General features: G+C 39.1%; 1 protein-coding gene across 1 annotated transcript in view; it reads left to right on the forward strand.

Annotated features, from left to right (window-relative positions):
- The window catches only part of APBA1 (amyloid beta precursor protein binding family A member 1), an 80,271-nt gene continuing 58,222 nt past the window's right edge, over positions 1–22,049 (forward strand). Inside the window, exon 1 of the mRNA XM_062513085.1 lies at positions 1–122. The gene's annotated coding sequence lies outside the window, so the exon portion shown is untranslated. The remainder of the gene's footprint in view (positions 123–22,049) is intronic.

Consider the following 22,049-nt stretch of genomic DNA (forward strand, 5'->3'; position numbering starts at 1 on the left):
GGAAGAGGAAGATGGTGGCCGCGGGAGGAGCGGCCGGCTGCTGGGCTTTCCGCCCCGCGCTGCACCGCCGCCCCCGCCGGAGCCGCCCTGCCTGCTGAGGAGGCGGCGCGGACCCGCATCAGGTGCGGAGGGGTCGCGGGCGGGAGGGGGGGTCCGGCCGCGCTCCCGGCGCGGCGCCGGTGTCGGGGAAGCCGCGGGCCCTCGGGGCGGGTTCCCGGCGCGGGATGCCGGCGCTGTCCCGCCCGGCGGCTCCTGCCCGCAGCGGCGCGGACGCTGCGGCCGCCGCGGTCCGGCTGCGTGGGCGTGTGCGCATCTCCGAGCCAGCGGGGCAGCTCTGCACCTGCCCCGGGCTGCGGGGAGCGGCGCCAGCGCGGCCATGACCGCCTCCATCCCAGCCTCCGGCGGGGCATTGCGTGCTTTCCTCCGTTTATTAATTCCATTATTTTATTTGTGGGCGTGGGATGTGTGTAGAATAATGCTATGTGCAGCCGCGCATACTCCAGTGCACTGCTTTGCTATTTTTTGGTTTTTAGGTTATTTTTTTTTTTATCACGCGCATCTTTTCTGTGGTGGAAAGGAGAAATGGGGTGGGGGGGGGGAGTGGGTAATGTGGGGATTTCGCACCCGGCGATCGAGTGGTCACCGTCGCAGCAGGACGGTCTCATCAGCCCCTTCCGTCGGGAGATGCTGCTGGGATCTGCGGCCGCGTCCCGGTTTGCAGCAGGGAGCGCAGCCGGGCCTGGATCACCCCATCCTCCCCGTGGAGTGTGCTCTCCACCCCTGGGCTGGGGAGGAAGGTGACATCTGCTCCCATCACGTTCTGGTTTCAGGAAAAGGAAGGCGTCTTGATTTTTTTTTTTTTTTTTTTGGTTGGTTGGTTGTTTCTTTGTTTTTTTTCCCCCCGGAGAGACAGTTTGATAACAATGATTGCCTGAACCACAGTCGTGGTCAGTGCAGCTGTATGCATTACATCTGCTATCTGTAGGGATCAGAGTCAATAGGAGCAGTCTACCAAGACTTGTTTTACTGCCATCATAAATCTCCTCTTTAAAAGAGATGTGGCTGTGGGTCTTGGATGGAACGCTGCATCTTTTTGCTTTCTCCTGTTGTAGATTTTTTCGGCTGTGGAGCTGCAGTTTGGTTTAGAGAGTGCATTGCAGATCTGGCTGTTTTCATAGCTGCTGAGGAGCTAGAAGGCAGAGATGTTTGCCTGACTCTGCATACATTAAGAGTGAGCTAGTGTGGGTGTAGGGCAGATCAGCCATGTAGCGTTTTTCTTGTCTTTGACATGCGTCACGTTACACCAGCTGATAAGAATATACCCAGGTGGCTGCAGTTTTGTTCGCTCTGCTGCTGTGGCCCATGGATCCTTAACAATTTGCCAATATTCCAGGTATAGTACTTCAGGTTCTGCTGCATTGCTGTTAAATCTGGACCAGCTGCACCTGCCTTTGCAGCCCATGTTTGGAACAAGCACGTGATGCCTGTTCTTCCCAAAAGGTGATGGTGACATAGAATGTGTTTATTCTCTGTGTGCTGCCAAACCAAAAGTGAGGTGCATGTTTACCTTTAATGCTGTGGGGGGAAGGGGCAGGATAGACTGCCCAGAAGTGCTGTTCAGGAGGGAAGGAGAGCAGTTACTATTGAATTCTGTGTGTTAGTGCATGTCTTTAGAGAAAAATTAAGTGTCCGGTAAATAATAATGGACAGTTGCAGGAAACTGCAAAAGCAGAGCCCATAGTGTTGTAATGCACCTTAGATTAATATTGTGGATGCTTAATGAGTGACATGTAAATCTTAGTGTAAGACAGCTTGCCTTCATTGGAAAATGTGGTCTGAGATTGATATATCAATGACCTTTTAGGCCAAACTGATTTCTACAAAGTAGTAGTGGTTCAAGGTTGGCTGGGTACTGTGAATCATGTAATTCATTGCTTTGAGTTTTGGATATTTCTAGTTGTATCTTAAAATGGTACTTCTATTTTACATTAGTGCATTATTCTCACGTAAAGTAGCAAACTTTCTGGCTACTATACTGTCTTTTAACAGATGCGAGGCCAGCCTATTGGAAGGTTGTCAAGAGTATCTACACATTAGCTCTTCAGTTAAAAATGTCAGAATGCTGGGAAGGTGGTTTGGTATATCTAGGTAGATAGAAAATATAGTTTTGGTATGTTAAGAGAGAGACATGCCAAAGCTTTTTAGTATAAGCCTGTTTGGGTGCTTAATATAAAATCCTTTTCACAGTTTTCCTGAGTTGTTAATTTAATTCTCAATCCTTTGTTTATGACAAGTTTGCAATTTCATATGTGTTGGGAAGGGAATATTTTTTTCTTTTTTTTTAAATTTAATATAATTGCCTTCTTGTATTTAAAACATGGGAGCTAATGCTTTAGAAGAGATTTTGTGATACTGGATGTGGTGGTGTTGTGGTTGCCAAAGGTGAAAATCTTGTAGTTCATCTTGCCCTTATTATTTTGGTGCAGGGAAATTTGGCGTGGATTTTTGAAAATATAAAACATACTATAAATTTGAAGATTTTGTTTGCTTTATGATAATGTAAGTACTCCATAACACTTTGAATAAAGGGAGTACTAGTTTTGAGGCTAAAGTTTGTCTTCTAGCTAAATAGCAACACAAATGAGAAACTTGAACTCTTTGCATATGAGATTTAAATGGATTTTAACTGGACCAGGAGCTAGCTTCTGACTACTTTGATATTATTTTAAGCCACAGTCATATGCAGTGGTTATGTTCATAAACTTAAAAAGCCTTCAATATAAGATTTGTGTGTGTCTTTGAAATGGAGATAACATTTCTTTTTACAAGCAGCACTTATCAGCACTAGAGCCAATGGCAAAGTCATGAGGGTAAAAAGAAACAGAATCTCCTGTTTAGCTGCTTGTTTTGTATTTCTAACAGGTCTCTGTGTCTAGTCATTTGCAGTGGTTTTGTTGCTTGGCTTTAGATTTTATCAGTGTGTGGTAATGTTTATGGCAAGCAAAATCCAGAAAAACTAATTATAAGTCCAGAAAAAGTGGCTGGGAAAATAAACACCATGTTTCTACATGTATGTGAGTTCAAGGTTAATTACCAAAACTAATGAACATGCTGAAAAATCAAAAAAGGAATTATAATCTAAAGTTCAGAGTCTTCAAATAGATAAAATGCAGGAAAAATCAAGCTGAGAGCTAAAACTTTCCACTTATATCTCATGGCCTAGATACTTCAAACTCAGCATTTTTTCCCTTGGCACATTATTGTTTGTTATTGATCATAGCTGCTCTGGATCTGCATGAGATTATGAATTAGAAGAATCAGACCTTCTAATATTAAAATCTATTAGAGGTGCTTCAGATAGTTTAATATGTGTTGTCTATAGGCAGTGCACCTTGATTAATTAAATCTTAACTTTGAACAAGATCTTATTACCATGGACGTAAGGAAAGCCTTGATGATCACAGTTTTAAATGTATTTTTCTGGTTTCCTAGAAGGTGAGGATTCCTGCTTAATGAGGGTTCTAGCAAACAACCCTCTGCTCATTTATCTCTAATAGATTGCCAGTAATATGTATTGCAGAGGTTTCTGAGGAACAGATTGATTGGTTTTGCTTCACAGTAATAATTGATTTGGTAAGTCAGCTACTAAGTGCAGTGTGATAGTATTTTTCTGTTTCCACTGCATGCACCGATGTTCTTCCAAAAATCTGTTTGTTGCTTTACTGAAGGGGCCTAGGGAAACATCTTTGTTTGCTGCTTTCACATATGCAGGCACATGATGGTAATGTCTGTCCTAATACTGAAGAAATAAGTTCAGAAGCAGTACAATGGGTACATGACAGCTGTGGATGGCAGAGGACTTTGCTGAAGGTACTCCAGAACCATAAGAACATGTGTTTCCACAATAAACCCTTTCTGCTACAAACCATCCATATTGACATGAGAGGAGGAATGAAAGTGCAATTCTGTTTCTAGGGAGTTCTGTTTCTACAGAGATGCTGCTAGGCAGGTGGCATCTCACCTGGCCCATCGTGTCTCCTGTGGCGATTTCTAATTAAAAATATGTACTGGGAGAAGTTTCCATCACCCACAAGCCTGTGTAAGTAAATGTCTGTGGATAAGCAGTGGGGTTTTGAACATCATTGAGGAAACTGAAATAAATGTATAAGTATTTAAGACAATATCTAGTGTACATGAGATAAACCATGCTGGGAGCCCCTATTTTTCCTGTCATTTAGCGAAAGGAGAAGATGTTCTTTGATGTTCAGCAAGTTAAAACCAAAAATTCAGAATGTTTAATTATTAATTTTTTTAAGCCATATACCTTCCCCTTGTGTTGTCCAGCCTGTTCTTGGGTGGTTTGGTCCATCCAATCTTGTTAATAAGCCAGCAGTTCAGAATTACTTGCATCTTTCTGATGAGCACTTTAATAAATTTCCAAAATAAAAGCTACCCTCCTTAAGAAGATGACCACCTTGTCAACCATCTCAGAAAAATGTGAGTGTAGTGAGTGAGAGACTTCATTAAGAGTCTGTCAGTTAATCACAATTGAGCAAGAAATCCCTGGAATTTAGGCTGAATCCTTTTAGTGGTAGTTTCTTTTTTCAGCTAATTAATCTCTTCTGAACCATTTTTGTGTACCAGGAGCATACCTGCGTAATTTAATTTTCAAACTTTGAACTCCAGAAGATGAACACAGAAAAGCACCACAACAGCATGGAGGCTATGAAACTTGCCCATTTTGGCAAAGATCATTTGAGTGACTGTCCTACACTGATTTACTTTTGCCTTATTTTTTCCATTTTGGGGATGTGTGTCAGGGTGAGAAATGCACTTCTGTATGTATGTGGTTAAGGTGTTGGTGCAATATCTAGTATTTATAGGTTTGGTGCCCTATGTTGATTTGGTGAAGTATTTTTATTTCTCTGCAAGTATTTTCAGTTCTGCACAAAAGACAATAGCTTTCTAGTCATTCCTCTATGTGGTCATTCTGTTTTGGTTTTTGTTTGTTTGTTTGTTTTGGGTTTTTTTGTTTGTTTGTTTTTGTTTTGTTTTGGTGTTTGTTTTTTGTTGTTGTTTTGGGGGGTTTTTTGGGGGTGGATGTTGGGGTTTATTTTTTTTAATAAACATATTATTTCAAAACTCAAACAAAGGTGGATGAGAACTTAAGGGTGGCCTGGGTTAAAAGAAGTGTTTTTTTAAAACAGAAGGAGGAAGAAAAAAGAACATAATGAAAGATTTTAAACATATATGACCGTGACGTAGTTTTCCTAATATATGCTTGTTTCATTTGTGAATTTTTAAAATTTTATTTACTTATGCTGACATGCAAGTTGCAGTTCTTGCCAACAGTCTTAATGTTACCATGTATTGATGTAGTATCTGTTCTGATGGGACTTTGATCATGTTTGAATTCTCAGTCCTTTGGAAATGTCAAATGTAACTCCTTAGAGTAAATAAAATTAAGTTGGGAAAAACATTTTTAAAAGAAGAACTGAGACTAAAAACTCTGTCACCAAAGTCAGGGGAAGAAGCATGAGGTAAAAGCTCTTGCTCCGGGTTTTTCCCAGGCTAACATCAGCAGAATGCTTAAATTAACACTCCTCAAATCCAAATAGCAGGCAAAACCAGTAGGATTTTTATATGTTGCTGTCCCAGGTAAGTGTTGGGAGAGTGGGTACTGCCTCTGCTGTTTGAAGAGGAGATTAGTATGGTTTTTGTACAGTGTGTGTATGGGGAGCTGAGGTTTTTTTCTTTCTCTCTTCTTGACAGCTTTCTTACACCAGCTTTTTTATGATGACAGAGTAGTTTGAATTGGAAAGGATCCCTGGATGCCATCTGATCTAAGCTGTGCTCAAATCAAGTGACTGAGACAAGGGCTGCACATGCCATGTTTGTTGCTCTTGGCTTAACCGAGGCGGGAAGCTCCGAAGATGGAGTGCTGTGCCTCCCATGGGTGTTGAATACTAGCTCGTGCAGCAGAGTCCTGGTGGGATGGAATACGACTGCTGGACAGAGACCTTCCTCTAGCCTGCCCTTCTCATTCTCTGCTGAGCAAGCTGCCCTGCAGAAAGCTGCTTGCTTTGCTGATGGCATTTGGTGCAGTGGGAGTGTTGGGGTGAAGGGCATGTACCATGTGAGGGTAATGGTGATCTCCTCCTGATGGGTTCTCATTTTTAACTTCTTCTTACCACTGTCATTCTCCTTAGGAAAGCACTGAAATACAGGTGTATTTGCTGTATTAGCCAGTTCAATGACCTGAAATTTATATTTTTAATTGGATTTTTGAAATGGTCAGGATGGAGGAAATTATTGCCCAGAAGTTTAGAAAACTATTTTCCTGGTGGTGTGAAATTATTTTGCAGCAGTTTCAAATTTAGAGCAACTGTTTTTAAGATATGGAAGGTTTATTAAACAGCATTCCTAGTATCTATGTGCAATGCAGTCACATTAACTTAATGAGAAAATCTCTCCCAGTAATGCTGTGGTGAGCTGCAAATTTCAAACAGAAATTTACATTAAATAAGAGTCAGTGCAAAACCAGCCTTTAGCTTTGTAATTCCATTGCATTTTTAGTGGACATTTTGTATAATGTTTCCCCAGAATTGGTGTGTATTTCTGATATTCACAGCTATTACACCTTTTGCCTCAGAGTGCTAAATAAGGATAAACTCAGGCTTCTGCTCTTGCTTGACATTTATCATTCCTTGCTGATAAATGATTTATGTAATCCACTTATGAGATTGCCACAGCATCATTCAGATTTTGGCATCCTAATTTTATTTTGTAACAATGAGAAAATCCTGAAGTCCTCAAAATCTTCCTTATGTAGGACTGTGCTTCAAGGTGCACAGGAAGGAGACATTGGAGCTTGATGGCTTTGGCAAGGAGATGGGCATTAGCCTGAGGGGACAGCACTGTACTTCATAATACCTGCTCTGCACTAGCTTCAGCATCCAGGCTTTAGACTGTTAACTGCAGCCTCATGATGGTTAGTCTGACTGTGTAGCCCTAGTTTAAAGTCATGTCCAAGTCAGGCAGTTCTAATGCATTGTATTTTCAGTGTGGGACCTTTGGCCTACACTGACTCTGGAATCAGCAGTTTTAGTTGTAGTTAAAGTTGAGTGAGGACTTAACACATCTTCATATATATATTTCTTTACCTTGGTAAACTGTAAAGACTGAATGTCTTTATTTCAGCTTTTGAATGCAAATTTTAAAGCTACATGAAACATTTATATTTTAAAAATAACACAGGATTAATGCTTTGATGGACAATACATCAAACATACTTTGGATTAAAATCAAACTGCATTATTTAAAAAAACAAACTAGTATTTCTCATTAGCTACAGAATTGGTTATTTCTGGGTTTGAAGTCAAGATAACCCAGCCTCTTGAAAAAAATTATCTCAAAGAATGCCAAATAAGTAAGCTGGAAATAGAAGAGAATGTATATGTTGGTTTGGATGTGCATTAGATGCTTGTGTAATTGTTTTTTATAGATATAAAGTAATCTCAGTTATGTATTGGATGACTTTTTAGGTTATATTGGTTAGCCAGGTGACCTGGAGCATCAGTTGATATTTTCCATTGCTCTGGGTATGACACTACCTGTGTCACTGGGGTCCTGTTGCTAGCTATCATTGATCAAGAACCACAAAGCATTTCCTAAAGGAGATCTGGTTCTCTATCAGATCCCCCCTCAGGATAAATTGCCTTCTGATGGCAAATAGGAGCAGTTTAAGCTGAATGTCAGCATGAAAATATAGTTGCCTGAAAAGTAAATACTAAAAACACAATTGCACCTTGTAAACAGTTAACATTCATACAGTTGATTTTCAGAAAAGAAGAAAGATCCCTACTTCAAAACTGATTGACGTTTGTTGAGGAATTAAAAGTGTAATGAACAACCTTTTTGTGCATGGAGCAAAGACAATTTTTTTATGTCATGTTTCTAATGTGTAAATTCATATTTTATTGAAGATAGCTTTTCTTCAGCCACTCTATCCATGAAGATAATGGCTAGAGGTTCAAATAGTTTCTTATTTTATTTTTCTCTTCCAGTATATAACTGTTGAAACCTGGACAGTTCACAACTCAATTTTGATCTTCACTATTAAAGTCTGTGTTATGGTCTTGTAAGCAGTGGCACTGTAGTGCAAGTTCATATATTTACACCAGCTGCCATCTGGATAGCAGAGTAACATGAACAGCAGCGAGACTGGAGTTCCTTTTTATGCCTTAAGAAACAGAACTTCTTCATTTGTATGTAAAAGGTTTTCAGCTGTCTGCCCAAGAACCTTGTGCTTTCAAACAGCAGTGTGTAAAACAGCTCTTTTAGGGCCATTAGTCATTTGAAACGCTAAGGGTTGTGTATACTTTTGTAGGTGTCTTGCGCCCAAAAACCGGAGGGTGAAATTACCAGGAGGGGATTCACAGGGTGGGATAGTCACAGGATCTGACTAATTCAGAGTTTCTTGTGATGGAAGGAAGAGGATAATATTTTCTTCAGTCAGTTAAAATACAAAATCAATCTGAAAGTTCAGTAATGATGTGAACTGTAAAGACTGAAGTATAGTACACAAAGAGCCCTGCTCTTCTTCTGTTTTTGTAATATTCTGCGTCTCCATTATTATGCTTAGCATATCAAAAAATCAGGCACACACCTCCTCCTTAAAGACCAACCCCCTCCAATCATGTGCAAATCAACAGTTCACATTTTTACTTTGCCTGTTGAAGACTCCCTCTCTCCAGTGTATGCAAGGAATCCCATGGTCTCGTGGCTCTTTGCATTATCTGACACAATTGCTGCGGTGTGGTAGCATACAAACCTTGGTGGTCTCCTTGTCTGTGTTAACTTCTCAGATGTAGCAAGGTACTGAGCAGTGGGTGCAGTCCACGTGAAACTCACCCCTTCGGATAGGTTATATTGGACTTCACCTGCCACCTGTGGGCATTCATGCTCGGATGCGAAGACATTGTTGCCAATGCAAAGGCATCACATCTTTGAAATATGAGGTGTTGTGCTGTGAAGTTACCTATAATTCTTTACATTCAGTTTGAGCAGCATTTAATGCTTGTGGGTTTTAGGGAGGAGGACTGTGCTTGCAGAGAAAAGTTGCTCAGTGTGAAGTAGCAGTCTGTTCTGCAGCCTTATGAAAGCCCATCTGTTTTCCACTGGTGCCACCCGATGAGGAAGTGGCCTTGCCCTGTTCTTGTGTTTGGTCTGCTCAGACATAAGTCAATAGGAAGTGTGGATTCATAGTGAGGAAAATGGGGAAAACAGAGGAGTCTAGTTGATTTTTTTTTTCTCTAGGAAAACAAATTGGGATGTTGAAAGTGCAAAAAATGTCAGCCACATTTTCTGTCAGTGTCCAGGGAGCTTGAGGCTGGTGACAGAAGGAGATTATTTAGGAAAAGAAAAATCAGACTTGACTGAGACTTTCAGTTGTGTGTAGTTCATGTTCATGTGGTCCAGCTTCCTGAAGCCTTGCAAACACTGTGGCTTTCAAGATCAAGTCCAAATTTTAGCATTATTTTTGACTGAAGTTATTGGTACACTGATTACATTTTGGTGGGGAGGTGATTATCAACATAGGTTTTCCATGTTGGTGCCTGTCACTGCTCTTAAAAGTTACATCCTGTTTGGAGGAGTGGGGAAGGGAAGAGGTTTGTGTAACTGGTGCATCCATCTGGTGCATTTTGATGATACAGCCTGTTGGTGTGTTGTTACTTGCTGTAACCAAGGCAATGCCAAATTTGTAACAAGGACTTAACATACAATGTAAAAAGCACCTGCTGTTGTGCCTGAATTATATATTCAGAATGCTGTAATTTCCAATGTCTGTTCCTGCACATTTGTTTGTTAAATGAATCTTTTGAAGACACTTGAGGATCCACTGACTACAGCTGTTTTAAAACAACATTCATGATATAGGAATTTTTTTAACTGAGAGGAAGGAATCTCCCAAAAGGTCTCCAACATGCTTGCATTATCCAAAGGGCCAGTCCTGCCTAAAGAGAAGATGTATGGACCAACATATTAAGCTTCAGGGCTCTAAATCTGCAAGCTGTTTTCTGCTAGGAGAGACTAAAGCATTAGAAGTCTGTTTTTTTTTTTCTGCTGCTCATCAGCTGTGATAGGCTTTCCCCACAGGAAGTAGTTTCTGAATTCTGTTGTAGTGGCTCCCAAGTCTGCTCTTGCTGATGGTTATAGCCTACCAAGTAAACACTGACACTGGGAACTGATGAGATTTTTGACGCTTCCAGTTGTGAGGAGGCATTTAAGTGTCAGCAGCAAACACGGAATGAAAATGCACCAATTTCAGTACGCATTTTATAAGATGGCAGCAGCAGTGTTGTTGCAAATTTTAACCTGGGGACTCAGGGTGGCAGCAGTGCCTTCTTTTTTTGTTTCCAGGATTATCTTTATGATTGCAGATTCTTCAGTCTCAGACACAGGTACCTCAGAGAAAACCTGTTCTAGTTATAATTTTATTTTTCGTGTCCCCAAGTGTAGCATGTAAAAATTGAATTCCTCCTTCTCAGGCATCACATTGTCACCATTCAGCTCCATCTGCATGGCACTTGTGACAAGTGGAACGTAATCTCATGTACATATTTTGCATCTGGTGTGTTTTGTTTATGTGTATAGTTTTGGTGTGGGTACTTTGTATTTTACATGCCTTTGAATTGTATGTGGTGAAGATTTAGTAATCCTCTCCTCTCCTCTCCTCTCCTCTCCTCTCCTCTCCTCTCCTCTCCTCTCCTCTCCTCTCCTCTCCTCTCCTCTCCTCTCCTCTCCTCTCCTCTCCTCTCCTCTCCTCTCCTCTCCTCTCCTCTCCTCTCCTCCTTTTTTCTGCTTTGTCCTACGGAGTTTAATTCTTCTGGCTCTAAATGTAGCCCTGTTCATGACTTCACAATACACGTGCTGTATTTCCCAAGGAAAAAAAAAAAAGGATGATGTAATATATGGATAGATTTTTATATGCAAGGGATCAAGGTTAGAAAAAAGCCTTTGCAAAGGGTCTGGTGAGCCTATGTTGGAGGTTTGGGGAGAGAATTCCATTTAATCTAAAACATTTTTCAGAAAAAAGCACCACCTTTAGCTCTTGAAAATTATTGGATAGTCATAGACAGGGTTAGTGACAGTACCTTAGAGCTTAAAAATTGGCAGATGTTTAGTCATTCTGAACATGGAAACAGTTTGTCAGTCTGCAGTTTGGAGCTACTGGCCCAGAGGATCTAAATAAACCTTTGTCATATAATGCTGAAGACTTGGAAGTGGGTGGTAAGCATTATGCATTGCTCCGATATATCAGACTCAGAGATAGTTTATCCTTTTTCTGTGGCCTTGTGAATTTATACTCAGACAAAAAAAAAATTTTCTCAGTTTCACATTTGCCTCTTTTTATTAATACTAAATATATGGTTGGGATGCTATCTCTGTGTACGTGAATAACATGGCATTTGGTTTTCTTCTACCTTGCTAATAAAGGTGCTTAGTGAATTACAGGAGCAGAAGACCACATTGTGCCTGGCATGGACTGTTTCTCTTGTTTTTGTCTACATGTCAAGTGCACGGCACTTCTGTAGTGTCTAATCAGCAAATTGTTGTTGCTGCTGTGATTCCACACTAGTTTAGGTGAGGGTTTGCATGGTTTATTCAATTTATTAGGAGCAAATATATTCCTGGATTCTTTCTCCATTCTACCTGGTAAACCTTATGCTATCAAAGAAAGAGCTTCAGTAATTTTGGGCAGAAATTGGGTAGTTACAATTGCTTTTTGTTTCTAAATTAAAAAAGCTTTTTTTTTTTTTTCCTTATTCCAGTTCTTTACATTTGAGGCATGACTGAAGTCCAAGGTTTTTAATGTCTCATGTGAGGAAAAAGTTTCACTCTGCAAATATTTTTGCCTGTTGAAGAGAGATGACAAGGAGTCCAGGAACTGATTTAAAGGTAGTGTTAGAATCTTGACAGCAAGTTTCTCGTGTTGAAGTGTGACATGGTGTTGAAGCTCTTTGCTTTAAATGCGCTCACAAACTTTTGAACTCTGTCTAAATTTTGTACCTTTTACAGCTTAGATTGCTTGTCTTATAAAAAACACAAAGATGTTCACAAGGTGAATGATGCTTAATAATTTGAAAGGAACAAAATGTTATCTTCCTTTTGTTAATAAAGAGGAATAATCTCGCCTTGTAACCAAGAAAATCCCTGGTAGAAACAGTATGAAACAGAGCTATTTATGGTAAGGAGGATTTAACTGTGAGATATAGAGGAAGAACTAAGTGTTGGAAAAAAAATCTCAACACTGATGTCTACTAGACTGTGAAATGATCTCCCAGGGAGTGAGAGAAGATACATTTTCAGAGAAGTGAATACTCAGTGGTGCAAGGGCTTCAACAGTACTGTGCGGAGCAATCCTCAGCTTGAACAACTGCTTTCAGAGGGATTTTTGCATAGTTTTGCTTTTTAAAATCCAGGATGAATTTATCCTTGAAACTAATTTTATTTTCTTCTTTTGTTTGTCACTAGATGTAGTTTTCTGATATTGTTTATTTCCATGAGAACAACAATTTGATGTTGTGATAAATTATTTTGAACTTTAGTTTTGTCCTTGAAGCAGCATTCCATGAGTCTTTCACTTTCAGCTTCTTCAGCATGGTATTTCAAGTTCTGAGTAATATGCGCTACACTTTAGGAATGTACCTTATTTGTTTGGTGTTCCAAATGAAGATCAGGTGATTCTAGTATAATTGCATATAGTTATGGTTTCTAGCAATTTTTTTATATTCCTCTGCAGCTGATTGGAATGTTTTTAGCAAGGGTCCTCTGTACCAACGGATCTAACTTTGATGTAATTTCAAACATTACTACCACAATTCATGCCTCCTTCAAAAATACAGGGGAAGTAAAACCTGTAGAAAAATTAGCTTTTGTGTGTAAGGACCAGATAGATTCACAGTGAGTGGCAGAGGGAGTTCAACCAAATGCTGCATAAAAAGAGATTGGACAAAAATAGTGAAAACTGGGCAAACACCCTCAATGAAGTAATGGCCAACATGGGAAGAGGTTTAGTTAATTTTTTTGGAAGTGGTAAAACAGAGATGGATGTTTCAGAGTTAAAAGTGTTGGAAAAAGTAAGTGTAAGTATTGTGAGAAATTAATAGTAATGATGAATTAGCAGAAACACTGCTAGGGAATAAGTTTGGAAAATTCTTTATGGGATCTGGGAGTTAATATAGTTGAACAAAAACTCTTTTACCTGCTGATTGTTTTCTTTCCAGAAAGAATATAATTTCTAGCTGAAGTGTCTTTGACTACCATAGCTATCTATCAGAAGAAGGTGCTGTGTGTTTGTACAAAGATGTTTTTATGAAAAGGTGAAGTAGATACTTTGGTTGCAAAATGCCTTGAGGTATTTCAGAGCATTTCTCCTTGTTCCCCATAGGAGGTTCAAGCAGTGCCATTGTAGCCCTGAGGATTCTTATTGTTGCTTCTCTCCAAATCTTTTTTCTCATGCTCTTAAAATCTGATGTTGTCGGAATTGTTTGTTAGTAGTTAAAGAATTACGAACCTTTTTTTCTTTTTGCAGACTGTTGTTTCTGTAATCATCCTGACTTTCATTTTACATGCTACCCATCACTGTAATACCTTCAGCATAAAAAGCAGGCAGAGCTGCCTGTTGCATAACCACAACTTGCAGCAGATCAAAAGGCAATAATTAGGCATCAGTGCTGTCTCCACTGAATGAGTGGTTTTGATTGCACATGGTGTGACTGCAGTTGTATGAAACTGCTGTTGTGGGTTTATTACTACTCAGAATTGAGGAAATCACTGTGTAGCATGTCACTGAATTAGCCAGTTCCTTGGATATATTTTGCTTGCAAGTATTGAGCAGTCTAAGAGGTTGTACATTTTTGTTTCTTCTTCCCTTCTCCCTCAGCTTTTCCAAAACAAGGGGTTTTGAGTCAGAGCTGAAAAACTACAGTTGTGAATAACATAACATGTATACAGCAGTTACTGATTAATTTTATATTTTCAAGGTCTTTTTGCTGCTTTTGAGATGTGTGTGAAATCCATTTATTTGACAGACCTTTCTAGATCTTTATAATTGGAGCACTGGTGAAACAGCATGCAGAAAGTCATGTGGTCCCCATAGCTGTGTGCTCATGTGGATTGCTGGCTCTGGTGGGGTGCCCCAAAAGACCTGCTGCAGCTCTGATTTCTGATGTGAAGCCTCTTCAGTGAGACAGAGAAGTTACCTGCTGTCCTGCCTTCCAGCTGTGGTTTATGACTGCTCTACTTCTGTGCTGTGTGAGGCGTTTGAAGGCACACCAGAAAATCTGCCAGGAGCTGTCAACTTTTGGGTTTGGTTCTAAGTTTCATAATGAGTTGCTGATGTTGTTGCTGCATGTGTAACCCAGATCAGAAATCATTGAGAGAGTGGTGAAATAGTTGGCTCAAGTGCAGAGTTTGTGACTTCAGCCAGCATACTAGTAACGTTAGCTTTATCTTCTCAATAAATCAGAACATTTAATTAAACAGCTTCTGCTTGGTGCCTGGAGCTTATTATTAAGGGATTTGACAGTATTTCATGGCTTCTGGCAAGATTCACTCAAGCTTGTGCAGAGTTTTAACTTAAATGTGTATTATTTGTAAGATGGTACAAATACCTGAAAAATACTTTTGTTTCCTTTCTGTGTAAAGCAACAATAAAAAACAATGGAGATGACATTGCTGCTTCAGTGTTGGGGGGTACGGATAGAAGTAATGAATTGATAATTCTCTCTGTGTGGGAGATGACCTTTTTAATTTAAAGTAGCACTTAGTTTATTGCGATAATAGTTATTTCATTGCATTCTTCTGTTTACATTTTCACTAACTGCTTGCCCTTGAACAGCCTGTAGTAAAGCTCTGTAAAGCCTTTTTCTGAGCAATGAATAGGCTAGCTGAGCATGGCATTGTGGAAACCCTGGATAACAGCTGAGGCTATGCTTTTGAGCTTCAACATACAAAATCTCTGAGGTGGAAATTAGTGAGAGTGAAAGGTATTATCAACAGCATATTTTCTGGGCTTAGCTATATCTTACTTAAATGAGATTTTTTTTCCCCTGGGAATTCCAGGATTGCAAATCCTTAGATACTTGAAAAAGTAGGAAATAGAAATGTCTGAGAATCTTAAAGATTTTTTGACTTAGCAGGTCTCACTGATCTGCTTCTGGCAAAGCTAGCGAAGTCCCAAATTATGTTTTTGCCTGCTCCAGGAATCTAGAAGGAGCAATGTTTTTAATGAGGAGAAACCAATTCAGAGGCAACTGATGTAAATCTCTGTAGCTTTGCTTTAATCCTGCCATTAGCACAAAACTATTCAATTTTGCAGAGTTACTTTTATTTAGAACAAACCAGAGGTCCCTCCTTACTATGTAATCCGTATGTTTGTTAATTATACTATCAAAAGTTTACTTAGAAACTGAGCTGAGGAGGCACAGAGGCATTGTGGACACCCCGGGAGAATATGCCCATATTCTGTATGAAAGTAGTTTTGCCAATCCAGTTCCACATTTCTGTTCTTTGGTTGGTTTGTGGGTTTTTTTTGTTTTGGTTTGGTTTGGTTTTTTTGTTTTGTTTTGTTTTCTCTGCTTGTTTTGTTATTGTTGTTGTTTTATGTTGCCCTCAGAAAAGAAATCTGTGTAAATAACTTTCTTCTTCCCCTTGCGAGCTGCATGTAGATCATACTCTTCTTGTGCTTGCACTATCCTAACATCAGAATGGCTTGGTTGATTTATGATTTTTTTGAGTTTTTGTTGAGCTCAAAAACAAAACTTTGAAATATTTTGTACACTTGTTTGTAGGTGGGTAAAAATGCAGCCAAAGAAATCTGTAAGAGAACAGACAGGCTGAAAAAGTATACTCTTTCCTAAATAGTGCTCTTAACAAATTTTTTAGGCAGAATGGCAAAACGACATTACTGCTCTTCTATCTGTTCTCCTCTTATTGGTAGTTTTGATTCTCTTCTTGTTCTATGAATTTGCTTGGTTACTTTTTAAAATTTGTTTTACTTTTTAATAAAAAATAAAAAAATGGAGCAGTATATTAAAACCAGCCAATCAAATAAAACCAACCACAAACAGAACCCCCTCACAAAACTGCAGAAGCTAGTAAATTTGTACTCTGGCCAGCTGTTTCAAGGTAATTTTTCTGTTAATAAGGTATTTTTTATTGTGAACAGTTAAAAGTTGCTCTCCTCCAATGGGGAGAACATTAGGCTTCCCTCAGGCTTATGAAGCTTGAGCAATTTTTTTTAAAAAAACCTTTCTTATCCAGATCATATTTGTGGGAATGTAGATAGATTGAAAAAAAAAATCCTAAAACAATAGTTTCCATGTAAAAGACTGAGGTGTGTTAAACTGTCTGTCTTTAACATTATGGTTGTGTTTTCTAGATGATGCAGAAACCTTCAAAAGGTTTTAATTATTGTTTTGTTTTCTTCTAAGTTTCTACATAATTTAGTCAGTGTTTGTGGCATTAATCATGACACTACGCTACCTTGTGCAGAATTCTTAAGGAGTTTGTTCACTGGGACAGAGCGTATGGGTTAATACAAAAACTAGCAATGAAATCTTGCATGTGATTTTGTGATGAAAGAGGCAGTATTCAGCCTTATTTTCTGGCTATCTTTTTTGCTTCTCCTGGGAGGTAGTAGGTGGATGGGAAGATGATCTTTCAGTGAAGTGACACTGCTGCATTTCTGTACTTGAGTTGTGCTCTTGTACAGTTCCTCCTATGCTTTTTCTTTCTGTCATAGCTTACTCCTACTTTATGGTCTTGTCACAACTCAATAAATTGCAATAGGCAAATCGCAAAATTTAGAAGAAATCATTCCTGGAGTAAAGCCAAACAGGAACATAATTTATCAAAAGAAGTGATTACTAAATAGATGGGTTCTGTACACAGAGAAGGAGCTGAGCTTTTGGAAATTTGTATAGAATCTCACAAAATAGGCCTTCAGTTGAAAATGTTTCAACAGGCAAACCAAATATCTTCCCACATATGATCTGTACCACGTTGCCTGCCTCTTCCTTTGCCCTGGCATCAGCACTGGCAGGAGAAAGTGGGGTACCTTCTGATTCCTGCCACACTGGTGTAGTACTGTGTCAACCCCAGGTGTTTCAAAATCTAAAGCTTTTTTTGGTATCTTAAATAATTAAAAGCAGTAAGCTGTCTGGACTGCTTATTTTCACAATACAGTCAGTTTATGTTTGGAGCTGAGTGAAAGTGAAGTTAGGAAACCTGACACAAGAGTGGCTGGCAGAGTATAGACAGGAGAGTGCTGCTGTGGGGAAGAACTTCCATGAGAGGATCTGGGAGATTTGTCTGATCAAAGGCAGGACTGGTGACACTGGGGAGGCTGGCCTTGGGGATCTGAGATGCACTAAATGCAGCCATGGGACTGTGATTCCTTCCATGATTTCAAGAAGAGCACTCATAAAAAATTATACAAAGACACAAGGAGACTGATTTTTGTAAGATTCATGGGAATTTTTAAGTCTGCTGTTTTTTTACTGGTCTGTTGCTTTCTTGTCCATTCCCTATGTCCTTACTAGATGTCTCCCTAGAAATCCAGGAAGCTGGTCATGAAGGAGAAGAGGGTGAGGATAGGGTCAGGCCAAAGACCTGCTGAGCTGTGGTCTGGTCATGCCACTTGTGGATTGGCCTTGTAGCTACTGCTGGACCTCACCCCTCACCTGCTGGGACAATGAACTGGGATTGCTTCTGAAGCTTTATGAAAGTCCATTATCTTTGAGACTCTTACAAAAGAAATTAAAAAATGGCTCGTGGGTAAAAAGTTAAGTGTGAGAAATAAACAAATATTTAATTACTTAAAACTATTGTTTGTGGATTAGCAAAGAAGCCTACCTTCCAGCTTCTTTAATCATAGGGTGTTTATTTCCAGTGTAATGTTATTTATAGGTTGTAATCTTACAGGCTTGAGTGGCTCTTTGTTTTCTTTTTGGTAAACAGTAAGTGAAAATCAGGGACAGAAAAATCTTTCATCTTTAATGAAGATTTAATTATGCCTGCATTTTTGTTTGAGTGATATCAACTTAAATAAAAACATTATGTATACTTCACATATATAATTGGCTCTCCACAAAACTGCTTATGAACAGATAATTATTTTATTGTTTATTCTTTGTAAGTTCATTCTTGCTTATGGCTTTGGTGATTTGGTATTTGCATTCTCCCTACATCTTTAAAGAGTTGATGCTGTATGAAGTACAGAATTTCAATTATGTTTCTAGAAACAAAATTTAAATGTTTTGATGATGAAAACTATTTTTTTTAATTCTCCGTAAGCTAAATGTCAGACCATGGTTACTTCATTTTGCTTTTTTACTTCCTTTTTTCTTTCTGTCCAAAACTTAGGTTATGATTAATTGAATTAAATATTACTGAAGGAGAATACTAGAATCCTCAGAGGACTATTTTTAGTTTCAGCACTTGTCATTTTGGATTTGCAGTCATCTTTCATAAAAAGGTCATGCAGATAATAGTATTTTTATTTGCACGAACAATGCTTTTACTGGTGAACAAGCTCCTCAAGAGAGTAGTTTCAGTTACTTTAGAAGAAATACATAACTTTGTGATAATCAGACCTGTTCTTTTTAACTGTTTTCTTGACATTTTTCAATAAATACTTGAAGTAATTTTGAATCCTAGCTATCATTATCACCATTGCATGGCTACTGCTGTAGTGGCAAATAATGGAAAATAATGGGAAATAGAGAGGAAAACTCATCAGTTAGAAATAAATTTTCAAGACAGTAGGCTGATTTTCTGTATAACCTTTTCACTGCGAGAAAGCAGAATTTAGGCTGTCAAAATTGATGTATTAGCACATTTTAGTGGAAAGAGCTGTCATTTTTGTTTCTGTTTTGTATTTCGTTTTCTCTCTTGGATATTATTGTCTGAATTGGCAGATGATTGACAGCTGAATTGAGATTTCCATTAAAAGCAGGTTAAAGATGTTAGAATGAATCTAATTGTAGTGAGTTACTCTTCTTTCCTTTTTTAAAGAATTTTAAAGATAGGGTTTTATTTTATCAATATATGATTTTATTATTCTGTTGACATCTACATTTTTAATTTCACTTCCTGAGGGAGAATTATTCAAAGACTGTATTTATTTTGATGATTAATTTTTTTGACATGTTTTCATTTTTTTTTTTAATTTGGAAAAGCTGGGCTACAAAAACATCCTCTTACTATGAGTAGAGTCAACTTTTTTGTGATAATTTTTTTTAATTTTAAATTTAGTATTTTGCTTCACTTTGTAGAAGGTTTCCTGATAAGCCCCTAGTCTACAGTTATTTATTTATTTATTTATTCATTTGGGTGGAAGTGGGGAGAGTCTGAGTGGATTCCATGCTGCTCTTCCTTTGAGATTCATTGTAATAATCATCTGTATGACATAGTATGCAAACCACGGAGAGGAATTTCATTACTGAGGTGGAAACATGAATCAGGGTGAAATTTTCAGGATTTTGACACTAATACTCAACATTTTCATCAGAGGTTTGAAAATGACTGGAGAGGTAGCAGTCTTGAAGGGGATCTTCTAGGATGCAGGAGGACAAGTAAACAACCACAGTGAATGTTCAGAGGGATGGGAGGTACCCTTCAGGAGGTGCCAAAGCAAGGTTCATGGAATTGTGGGGAGGGAGCAGCTGGATAAGTAGCAGGTCTGCCAAAACCTGTGCAGGGATTGCATCTAATGCAAGAGGTGCTGGCTGTGAATTACTGTTACTGAAGAGAAATGCTGTACTGAGAAGAGGAATATAACCTTAGGAGAGGTGCAAGGGGTGCTCAGTGTGGGCTCAGGTGGTGTATCCTGTTTGGCATGCTGTGCTGGAGAGAGCTGGTGAAAGTTTGATGGAGGGTAGTGGAAGTCTCTAGAGGACAGACTGAGTGAAGAAGGAATCCCCACTATTAAGTGGGGATTGTTTAGGCCAAAGAAGGAATGGTATGTATGGAGCACTGAAAATACCTGCAGTGAAGAAAGAGGCAGCAGGCAATCTCTTGTTGGTTTGGGCACGACTGGATATAACTAACCAGCTTGCAGTGATGTGGTGAAGAGTCAGATTAGAATTTGGGAAACTGCCAGCAGTCCGAATATTGAAACACTCAATAAAACCATTCCTTTTTTAATGAAACTGCTGATGTGATAATGGGAAAGTATATTGGCTTTCTCCTCTGAGAAGAACACAAACTGAACTTGGTGGTTGTCAAGTTCACCAGGCAGTTGTGTGTGTTGAACCAACATTGTTCGTGTGGCTCTGGAACCACTGTCAATTGTGAGGGCCACCTGTGCCCTGGGGGACATCAGGCACAGCACTGCCAGCCAGGTGAGGGAGGGGATTGTCCCACTCTGCTCTGTCCTGGCAGAACAGGCTCCCCTGTTCTGGGAAGTGGTCACAGCATCAAGCCTGACAGAGTTCCAGAAGCATTTGGACAATGGTCTAAGGCACATGGTGTGACTCTTGGGCTGTCTTGTGCAGAGCCAGGAGTTGGACCCTGTGATTCTGATGGGTCCCTTCCAAATCAGCATATTCGTATAATCCGTGATTATATGGTTTTGTTTCTTGCCTGATCAGGATTTCTTCAGGTGTTAGAATTAATTTTGGTTTAGTAGTAATGGAAGATGGTTTAGAAGACGAAGAATAGCCAGACATAGGGATTTGAGTTTCTTTTGACTTGTCTGAGCAATAGAATTTTTAAAATTCATGTAGTGGTAATCCTAAGTGTTCACAGGAAAAGGGCCTCCTTCGTAATACTCATATAGTTTTGTGACCAACTTTATAGTTCTTCACTCCATTCAATATTTTTCTGTTTTTACTGATTAGATTTAATATGTAATCTGTAGAAAAAAAATTAAGAACCATGTAGAAAGTACCAATGGCTTTGTCAAAATTGTAACCAGTGACTTCCAATATATAATTTAGATGTTGAGCTGAAATGTTATGTCATACTCAGCAGGTATCTGTAAAGAGGGTCTGTTTGCAGTTTGTGGTTTTAAGGGAGAGCTGTAAACACAGTGTAATGGCTGCTTGTTTACTGGTGGTTTAAACGTGTTAATTTGTATTAATTCTATTTTGAATACCAGCTGCCTCCCACATTAGTTAATGATTGTAACACATCTGAGCACACTCCACACAGATAATGTAGGGGGAGTGGAAGCAGTATGGCTTTCTTGCTTTTCAAGTAGGTGTGAAATCCCAGAAAGCTCAGATTGGCTGATCCTCTCTCTGTGGAATCTGAAACCTCTGCACTTGCCTACTCATGTTAAGTATTTTCACCTGACATGCATCCTCTGTGGTTGATAGTCTGAGAAGCTTTGACTTACGATGGAGTATGGATTGGATTAGAGCACATTTACACAGTGAGCTCTGATTATGGATTCTTTCCTGCCACTTTCCTTTTTATCATTTGAATGCGAGTTCTGTGATGCAATTTAAAAAAGTAGATGTTTGCAAATTAATTAAGTCATAGCCACAATTCAAGCCTTCAGTAATGAGTTCTTCAGGTTGATGTTGCTGTTGTTTGGTTTTCCTGAGTGTTTGTCTCTAAAATGAGCTCTGCTCTCTCTTTCTGCTTACTTAGTCTTTCTGTATTATTGATAATGTCCAACATAATTCCCAGATGAAGTGAAGAAATTTGAAGGAGATTGGTTTGGTGCAAAATATTGTCCTATATCTGAGCAATTGAGACTAGCAATATAATATAATTAATGTCTCAAATAGCATGCTGGGCCTGAGAGCAGAGATGGAAATTGCTTATGCATGGAGAGTGAACTGCAGCGTGTTGGGTACTAATACACAAATCCATTCTGGTCCGATTTTTACACTGTGAGCCTCTGTAGTATTACAGGGGGTCTCAGTATCTGTATCTCGAATGTTTAACATAATCAGTCTCTTTGTCTTCCCACTGTATTTCATGCTGCCAATCCTGTGTTGTTATAGAATTCCTTGCTGATTCAAATTGTC

The sequence above is a fragment of the Cinclus cinclus genome, chromosome Z (genome assembly GCF_963662255.1).
Source record: "Cinclus cinclus chromosome Z, bCinCin1.1, whole genome shotgun sequence".
Taxonomy (NCBI): Eukaryota; Metazoa; Chordata; class Aves; order Passeriformes; family Cinclidae; genus Cinclus; species Cinclus cinclus.